Source organism: Sceloporus occidentalis, unplaced genomic scaffold (genome assembly GCF_023333645.1).
Source record: "Sceloporus occidentalis isolate IW3139 unplaced genomic scaffold, rSceOcc1.0.p SCAF_2, whole genome shotgun sequence".
Taxonomy (NCBI): Eukaryota; Metazoa; Chordata; class Lepidosauria; order Squamata; family Phrynosomatidae; genus Sceloporus; species Sceloporus occidentalis.
In genome coordinates this window covers 215,925,663-215,935,335 of record NW_028316982.1, presented here as the reverse complement: position 1 = coordinate 215,935,335, position 9,673 = coordinate 215,925,663, and the positions used below count along the sequence as shown (strand labels likewise).

General features: G+C 41.7%; 1 protein-coding gene across 4 annotated transcripts in view; it reads left to right on the top strand.

Annotated features, from left to right (window-relative positions):
• The first annotated feature begins 200 nt into the window (after positions 1-200).
• The window catches only part of LOC149319683 (roundabout homolog 1), a 764,680-nt gene continuing 755,207 nt past the window's right edge, over positions 201-9,673 (top strand). For all 4 annotated transcript variants that reach the window (XM_089512200.1, XM_089512201.1, XM_089512203.1 and 1 more), the window contains exon 1: positions 201-270. The gene's annotated coding sequence lies outside the window, so the exon portion shown is untranslated. The remainder of the gene's footprint in view (positions 271-9,673) is intronic.

Here is a 9,673-nt window from a genome sequence, read left to right as displayed (position 1 = left end):
TAATTATTATTAACCTTTATTTATAAAGCGCTGTAAATTTACACATTCTGAAGAATGATTTTATTTACTGGGGTCCTGATATTGGGAAGAAATCTGGTTCCATGACTCTTGTACAGTGAAAAGTCTCTTGAATTGCTTGTCTGCTTGAACTCAAAGGAAGGTCTCCTTCCCTCCATGTGCAAATGTATATCTGTGCCTGTTAAGGAAAGTTGCAAGGACTGTCTGAATCATGGAGCTGCTTGCTTTCTGACATCCTCCTTGTCTCAGAGGGTAAGTGCAGCAAGTTCATCTAATGGTGGGATTTTGGACTTCTTTTTTTTTTTTACTTGCCTGCAAGTGTCACGTTTGCTTTCCCTGGGGGCGGGGGGAGGTCATGTTTAGCTGAAGGGAATAAAATTGCTTGGTTTGGTGTTATTTGAGATAAATTGCTTGGGGTGGTGGACTTTTTATTTTTCCCTTACTCATTTTTTTTTAAGAAAAAAGGACAGTTATTAAATATTTAAGCGGTATTCACACATGTATATAAGTGTCTACTTCTTGTCAAACAAAAAGTGACAGTTAGGCCTGCCTCCCTTTTTAAGGGATACTCTTAATCCTGCCTCCCTCGTTTTGGAGTTCACTCCTTCTCTCTTCTATGTTTGGGGGATTCCCTGGGCACCTCCCATAAATCTGTAGAACCCCTTCCAGAACCCCAAGTTCCTCAAAGAGGGAGTCATTTTACACGTATTTAGGGCTTCCTGTAAAGGGATTTTTAAAGGGTTTCCCTCCTGGTCTCCCCTCTTGATTCTGAGGATTCTGGGGGTTACCAGAGGGTGTACCATGAATCTGTGGGACCTCTACCTGAATCACAAATCCCTCAGGAGGAAAGCCATCTTTGTTTTCTTTTTAAACAAAACAAAATAATATATGGTTTTAGGGTAGAATATGACCCCTCTTCCAATTCAGCCCCACACCCCTGGCCGCTAGGAACAGGTTCTGATTTTGTCAGGTCTTCCCTGTAGGCATGACATCATTTTAAGTATGAGAAGTGGCAGACATTTTTGTTGTACAAAAAGGGGTCCTTTGGGGTGCATGTGACTCATCTCCAAACTTGCCCTGGGACCTCTGAACACTAGGAACAAGTTCTGCTCCTGTCAGATCTTCCATGCAGCTTTAATGCCTCTTTTAACATGATAAATGGCAGCCATATTTGTTGTGTAAAATGAAGGATTTCAGGGTTGGTGTGACCCCTCTCTGATCTTGTCTTGGGACCCCAGAGGGGAAGAATAGGTTTCCAGACCATCAGAACCCAAAAGGGAAAGGTCCTTCGTGCACAGTTAGGTCTGAGCTTCACGGCTGTAGATGAAGATGAAACCTTCTTTCTTCTCCCCTAGTGACATGTTTTCCAGAATAGTGCCATTTTCAGACATCACTAACTGGTCCAACTCCCTCATCCCCAGTTCTATCCAATGAGCATTTGCGAAGTGGTGACACACCCTCATGGCACAGGGTATATGAGTGTGGGTTCCAGGGCCTCGTCTCTAGCATCACCATTACCATAATCCCCATTTTCTTAGATGCTATGGAGAGCTGGGGGGATTTCGGGCTCTTGGGGAGAACCTGTGTCAATCCTTTTTGGAGGGTTTGTAATTCAAGAAAGAGTCTCACAGATTCATGTTACTATGAAATGCCCAGAATACTCATAGTCTAGTGGGAGAGACCAGGTGTGGAACCCCAAGAAGTCCTTCAAAGGAAACCCCAAAATATATGCAAAAATGACTGCCTTCCGGGGGGGGGGGGGGGGGTTGCAGTTCTGGAAGGAGTTCCACAGATTTGTGGGAGGTTCCCAGGGAACTCCTACAACCTAGCAAAGAACAGGAGTGGAAGCCCAAAAACTGTATTTCTCAAAAGGAACCTAAAAACCAGGGAAACAGCTAAGAGTACTGCTAAAAAAGCAGGCAAAGACACCTGTCCCTTTTTGTTTGGTGAGAAGTAGGCACTTAATACTAGTTATAAATACTATTGTAAATTGTAAAAATACAGTAATTGCTCCATCACATTTTTTTTACTTAAAAGTAATTACTAGTGTCTTCAGTTGCACTTCCTCTTCAGTAAGAACTTCTGTCTTTTGACAAGCAACTACAGGTAGCTTTGCTTTTATTGCCAACAACTGGGTGTTCTGACTGGGCAGAAAAAATAATAGCTGTGACACTTTTTCCTCTGACTGCTTTTTTGGCTCCTTTTTGCACCCTGGAAAGGCCAGATCGAAGGTGCAGCATGCGGTTGCCACAGCCCCAATCTGGCTGAAGAAAGGGCAGCTGGAGGCCACTCCTTTGAGGCTGTTTGTACAGCCCCAATGTCATCAGGTCAGCCACAGAACCGAGATGGGGATTTTTCTCTTGCTAATTGTTGTGGATCACACTTATACCATAAAGTTACATGGACTATTTTTTTTAATGGCAACTATATCTTCTACCAACTACAGTAGTAGGTCTGGGGACTTTCCAAATCCAGTCCAAGCACTTCCAAGTTGGGCTGAAAAAATCTGTGGCAAGATGCTGCAAGTAAATACAGTATCAATAATGGGCTAGGTAGACCAATGAATATATTTAGGATTGGCCATGTCGGTCATGGGGCAAAATACAACAAAATCCAATATCCACAAAAAAGCAATACCTTTATTGGCCAACCAAAATGTATAAAATACTTCATCTAAGCTTCCAAAGCCTTCACTGGCTTCTTCATCAGGCAAACATGTTAAAAATCAGACAGGAGAAGAAAAGTAATAATGGTGCGGTACAGAGCGCCAAAAAGAGGCACCAAGGAGGCACTTCTCCTTGCTCCTCAGCAACGCCGCCGTAACCAAATTGTGTGACGCTGCTGCACAGCTAGAAAGGAGTGCCTGGAAGCGGCTACTTTTTTGCAGCATACTTGTGCCATGCCAAAGCACCACTGACGGCGCAATGATGTGCCAGCAGCACAGGCCTGTTTGGATGATGCGCTGCTTGCATGTCATTACTGCACACACCATCTGGATGGTGCCACGCAGCTGCAGTGGGCTCATGATATGCATGCCCTGCTCCCCCAGAAACCCTAGGACCCATCTGTACCGGGCCAATGTTAGAGTCACAAGCCTACATTTTGTCTCAGTTAAGATGGTGTGGAAGAATTTCACTATAGCCAGAGGCCACTACCCTTCTTGGTTATATGGAAACTAGGGGGAAAAGACAGGTAATAATTTCAGCTCCATTAGCAACAGAAAAATAACTTGAAATTCGTGCAGTCCCTGTCCTGTGCAAAGTTAACTGCACCTTTCTCAGGCAGAGAACTTGGAATTTTCAAGAAGTCCCTGTACTGTTCCTTCTGGAAAAACTTGTAAGTGCCAATAGTAATTCAGATGAAAGAGTTTTACATTTGTTGGAGGTAAAAATGTCAAAGTGTCAAGTTCCATATGGATAAAGTTTCCCCTATTGTGGCAAAATTTGGTATTGTCAAATCCAGGAAACATGATGGCTATTCAGCAAACTACAGTGGGACCCTGGTATCCACTGGGGGTTTGGTTCCAGGACTTCACCCCATTGATACCAAAATTCATGCATTTTCAAATCCTAATTAATTCAGTGGCATAGTAAAATGATGTATAAAATGCAAAATCAAGGTTTGCTTTTTGGTGTGTGTGTGTGTGTGTGTGTTTAATGTTTTAAAACTGTGGATGATTGAATCCATGGATAAAATAATTGTGGGTATAGAGGGCCGACTGTAAAACAAAATACATTTTTTTTAAAATAAAGAGCTATATCCTTATTGGACAACCATCACTTTCTTATACAGAAGTTCCCTTGACAAAGAGGCTCCTTTTGACAAGGGCTTTTTATACCTCTCCAAATGTCCCTTTTCCAATATTGTTCTCTGTCTAGCTGGAAGTTGTTGGGGTTTTTTTTTTAGCAGCATTGGTACTGAAAGGATGGCTCAGGAGGGCTGGAGAAAGACAAATGTTCTATGCCAGTAAACAATGTATCGAAGTTGGTCCTAATATAGCTGGGTATACCTACCCTATAGCAGCCAAGATGAGCAGCAGCTGCATCTAGCAAAACAGAAAGAAAAGGGGAAAGCCTGCCTTACCATTTATCTTCAGCAGTTTTTTAAAGCATGGATCTAGAAGTGTGGCTACCAAAATGGAAATCTAAGAGAACAGGATGCTTATAAAAAAAGAAGAAGAAATTGATATATTTTGAAAGAAGGCTTCAAATGGTTTCTAGAAGCTTAGAGATGTTGTTTACCTATGCAAGGTAACCTGACCTGATTGTAGTAATATGTATTGTTAGTTTGGAACTTAAATAATCGCTGAGACATGAACTGTTCTTTTATGGGATGTGACATATCCCTGTTCTAGTCAGGTTATTTCTGCCTGTGGTTCCATTGTTTTTGTTCAAGATGTAATGGGCAAGAATATGTCTTCTTTGTTAATGACGTAGTGATTTGAATGATTCCAAATTTCATGATTTTCAAGTCAACCAGGGTTCAGTTCCCAGCTCAGTCAGAAACTGCCCTTGTGCAAGTCATACTCTCTCAGCCTTAGGGGAAGGCAATGGCAAACCTGCTCTGAACAAATCTTGCTGACTGGTGTCTGGCATGATATACAATCATAGAGCTGGAAGATACAGCATGGGCATCCAACCAACCTCCTGCCATGCAGGATTACAAAATTAAATAACTCTGGATAGATAGTCATCCAGCCTCTGTTTTAAAACTTTCAAAGATGAAGACTCCACCACACTCTGAGACATGATATCCCACCAGCAAACAGCTCTTACCATCAAAAAGGTCTTCCTAATATTTAGGTGGAATCTCTTCTCCTGTAGTTTGAATCCATTGTTCCATTTTCATGTCTCTGAAACAGCAGAAAATAAGCTTATTCCATCCTCAATATGTTGTTGTTATTAACTGCCCTTGAGTTGACTTCAGCTCATGATGAACATATGGATGGGGCATCTCCAAGACCCCCTGTCTTCCTCTGCTCTACATATTTGTCTTCTTGGCCATCCACAGTATTCTCAGTATTTTTCTCCCGTACCACATCTCAAATGAGTTGATTTTCTTCCTGTCAGCTTTCCTCACTATCTAGCTCTCACATCCACACATGGTGATGGGGAATACAATGGCTTGGATAATCCTCACTTTAGTGTTGAACCAGGAATCAAACCCAGATTTACAGTCCAACACTAAAACTACTACACCATGCTGACTTTGCAATGTGTCATAGGACTCATCTTATTTGAAGAGGCATTACACCTGTATGAGGCAAGGATAATTGGATGCCTCTTCAGAGAAACCCTTTTCACCCAAAATTTGATCATCAGTTGGATTTTTGTGCACCAACAAAATCAACCATTAAGTTTCATTCTTCCTCCTGTACTACTATTAATAAGCCATCCAGGTCAAGGAAGGGGATACCTTATACCCATGCATAATGAAGAAAAGAGGGCATCATGAATTTGGTATTATCTGTACATAGGTTGAAGGTGCTCTGGTGCTTTCCTTCAGTCTCCTCTTCACCAAGCTAAATAAACCTACCTTCCAAAGTCATTCCTCACAGTGGTTCCCATACCTTTGATCGTCTTGATTGCTCTTATCTGGACACTTTCCAGCTTCTCAATAGTTTTCTTGAACTGTAGTGCCCAAGATTGAACAAACCACTCCAGGTGAGATATGACTAAATGAAGCTAAATTCACCATGGTATATGAAGATGAGTAGCTAATGCTATAATTACTATTTTCAGGACACACTGGTAATTGTAAAATGATACTGTGGATCACATGAATGTATGAAACTGCCTTTTGTTCTGCTGGGCTACTGATCCTGCTGGTTGTCTGAAGCTCTCTAGGGTCTTACATGGAGATTTCTCCCAGCTTTGATGTCTGGGAACCTTTCTGACGACAAACAGTTGCACTGAAGATTATACATGGACACATCTATTCTACTACTGAATTATGTGTGTCTGCTTAATTTTAAAGTAACCCCCCCCCAAAAAAAAAAAAAAACCAGCAGAAGGGAGGTCAGTGCACTCAGCCATGACAGAAAATCTTATGGTTTTAAAATGCTGCAATTCATTTTCATTATTATTATTGGTCAATTCATTTAACTAAAATGGTTCCATAGGAAACATTTATTTTAGTTGCTTTGTACAGTTCATGTAGACTAATATGTTTCAGAATAACACAGTTGTAATAAAACATCTGTTAACAGATAATTTCCTTCCAAAGGTGATAGCGGTATTATGCTTTGAACATGTCAAGATAAAACAGTAGATATCCCAAAATAACACAGATAATACAAATCAGAAAGTAGTCTTAAACATGAAGATGGAAAATACTGGTTGCTAATACAGTGCACCTGTGTTATACACAGATGTGCCATACATGCTGAAAGCTGTGCATTGGAAGAGGCAATGGTGCATGTATGTGTGCTGCACTCTGCCGCAAGCACGAGCCCCATTGTTTTCAGTGGGGATCCAGCATACACAGTATTTACCTTTTGCAGGGTGTGTGTGTTGTGTGTCCGGAACAGATCCCCATGTAAGGGAATGACAAACGGTATCTGTTTTAAAATAAGTATGATCCATTTTGTTGCACTAATTTGACCTGTCCTGATGCTACTAAAATAATAGCATCTAAGGAATGAACACAAGCAGCATCCATCATATGACAACTGAAACTGTGTAGAAGACAGAATTTCAGGAAATATTGCCTATCATGAAAGCTGTATCTGTATTCCCTCGTCTAAACAAGCATTAAAGTTACAGAGAGGCAAAAGTAAAGAGAGATAGGAACAAAACCAAATCTATGCAATTGTGCAATGACTACTTTGAAAAGATAAAGAAAACTATTATAATGATCAATGTAGAGAAACAGATAACAACAATAAAAAAGGAAGAGCAAGAGACCTTTCCTACAAAATCTGAGAACTCAAAAAGAAGTTTAAACCAAGGTCTGGAATTTTCCATGACATGAATAAGACAAGATCAAGAAGATATTTTTTTTTTAAAGTTGGATGTAATACATAGAAGAGTTATATAAAAGAGATGAAACAATGAATGGCACATGGAGTGAGGAACCATACAAAGATGAACCCAAATCCAAAAAGTGAAGTGGATGCTGCAATAAGAGAAATTAGGGAAAATAAATTACAAGGAATAGATGTTATTCCAACTGAGCTGCTACGGTGTACACAGACAGAAACAACTATACTACTAATTAACATATGCTTGCAAATTTGGAAAACAAAACTGGAAACAATCAATGTATGTCCTAATCCACAATACAAAGGTGACACAGGCTGCAGTACTTATAGAACCATAATATTAATCACCCATGCAAGCAAAATTATGCTCAAAATTCTGCAACATAAACTCCAATCATATATACAGAGAGAAATCACAGAGGTGCAAGTGTTCAGGAAAGTAAGAGGCACTAGGGATCACACTGAAAACATATGATGGTTAATGGAGTGTACAAAGACATTCCAGGAAAAAAAAAAGTGCTTTATAGACTATAGCAAAGCATTTGACTGTATAAAACCACAAAAAGCTATGGAAGGTTCTTAATGTCATGGCAGTGCCACTATATTTGATAGTCCTGATGAGAAATTTGTACTTAGGACAAGAGGCTTCTGTTAGAACAAAATATGAAGCACCTGACTGGTTCTCAATTGGCAAGTGGATCAAGCAAGGCTGCATTCTATCATCCTATTTGTTCAACTTGGATACAGAAAATAAGGAAAGCCAGTTTAGACTCAGAAGGAGAGAAAATATGAGGAAGGAACATCAACAATCTCGAATATGCAGATGATACCATATTACTGGTGGAAAACATGCCTCCTTGAGATGTCACTGCCAATGCTTGCATCACTGCCTTGTGACATCTCTAGGAGGCATCCAGCCATGTGATCTAGAAGGGGGAGATCAGTTCCTCCTCCTTGATCACACAGATGTCCCATTCTGACCTCAGCAGGACTTGCGGCACATGAGGCAGGCACTCACAGAGAGAGGCTTGGCAGATGAAGAAGTGGTGGTAGCAGTAACTCCAAAGAAAATCCATCCCCTTCTGTGTGCTGCTCAGTGCATGATAAAAGGAATGACACACCTCTTGGTGTGTGAACAACTGGATTTGCTGAATCCAACTCAATCCAACTGTCCACATAGTCCAAAAAAAAAAAAAAAATCAGAGGCACTCCGGGGTTTTTTGGAAACCCCAGGCTTTCCCTCAATTTTGCTTACTTCAGAGCAAAGTCAGATTAAGGACTGAAAACCATAGATCCTCCACAGATGTACCTGTATTTCATGAAGACTGTCAGCACTGCCTTTGGCAAGAGTGTGGCTTTTTTTCACCATTGTAAACAATACAGTTGTATTTTAAGAATATTTACCATCATGTGAAAGTAAGTATTGAATTATCTCCTTTCTTAATTTACCTTGTACTAATTTTATCCTTGGTTCTGTGTTTCTATGTGTCAGAGGATAGATTTGCATGTTGATTTGTGTAGAAATGTCATAGAATTCTGCACTGACACCATAGGCAAGATAGCAGTGTTGGATTTTAAAAGAAGCATCACTTTATTTGATTTAAAGCAGTCCTTACAACAGAAAGTGGTTAGCAATGCTAATTTCAAAATGTGAACCTATACAACATCCTTAAGCGCAATTTAAGGGCAAAATATTGCAGCTCAAAGGTGTTCATAGAACAATGCCCCATTGTGTCCTGTCCCAGCCAGATTCCCAAATTGAATAAACAGTCCTGGCTATTGGGCCACAGTAGAATTGATTCACTCCACCTGTCAGTACAGGAAGAGCATTTTTCCAACAGGAGTCTTCTCACTAGATAGCTATGAAGAAACTACCGTAAACATTCATCAGACTATGCTGCTTCCATTGTCTCAATCAGTTTCATTTATTTCTGTGTGGAATCCAGTTCTGACTATCATGAGAATTTATATGTTTCCATACTGAAATCTTCTCTCTCTATGCATAACATTTGCTAGGGCTCATCCCATGGATTTATGGCGGGTTACAGACTGCCCATTTGGGGCGGGCTGCACCCGCCCCTTTCCCCAGGGTATCGAGGTCTCAGTGTCCAAAGCGTCAGCCGCTGAGGCCCCAATCCGTGGCTTTTCAGGAGGTGGGGAAGCGGCAAAAGGCCCCTTCCTCGCAGCCTGGAAAGGGGTGTCCTTAGGGCTTGAAGCCCCAAGGACACCCCGCGGCGGCGGGGAGGAGGAGAAAGGGGCTGCTTGGCCCCTTTCTCCTTTGGTCCGCTGGGCGCAGCCGTGTGAAGGCTGCGCCCAGCGGACCAAACCAGGAACGAGCTCCGAAACGGAGCTCCTTCCTGCTCCGTGCTAAGGGCGCACTAAGCACCCTGGTGCAGAGCGAGGACATCACGTCCGTGCTGCCCCGTATAGAGGCGGCACGGTCGTGACATTGTCATGGCGGCGGCCGTGTGGAACGGCCGCTGCCATTTTGTGCACACAGAGCGCGCACTAGGGTTAGGGGGTGCGGAAGCACCGCCCCTTTCTAACCCTAGTATGCGCTCCGTGTGTACATTCTGGCCTGTTTGTAACGGGCCTATGTAACCATGTAGACAAACATCTCACAACTGATCCATGGTAATACTGGTCACTTATCCTGACTCACATGATAGTGAG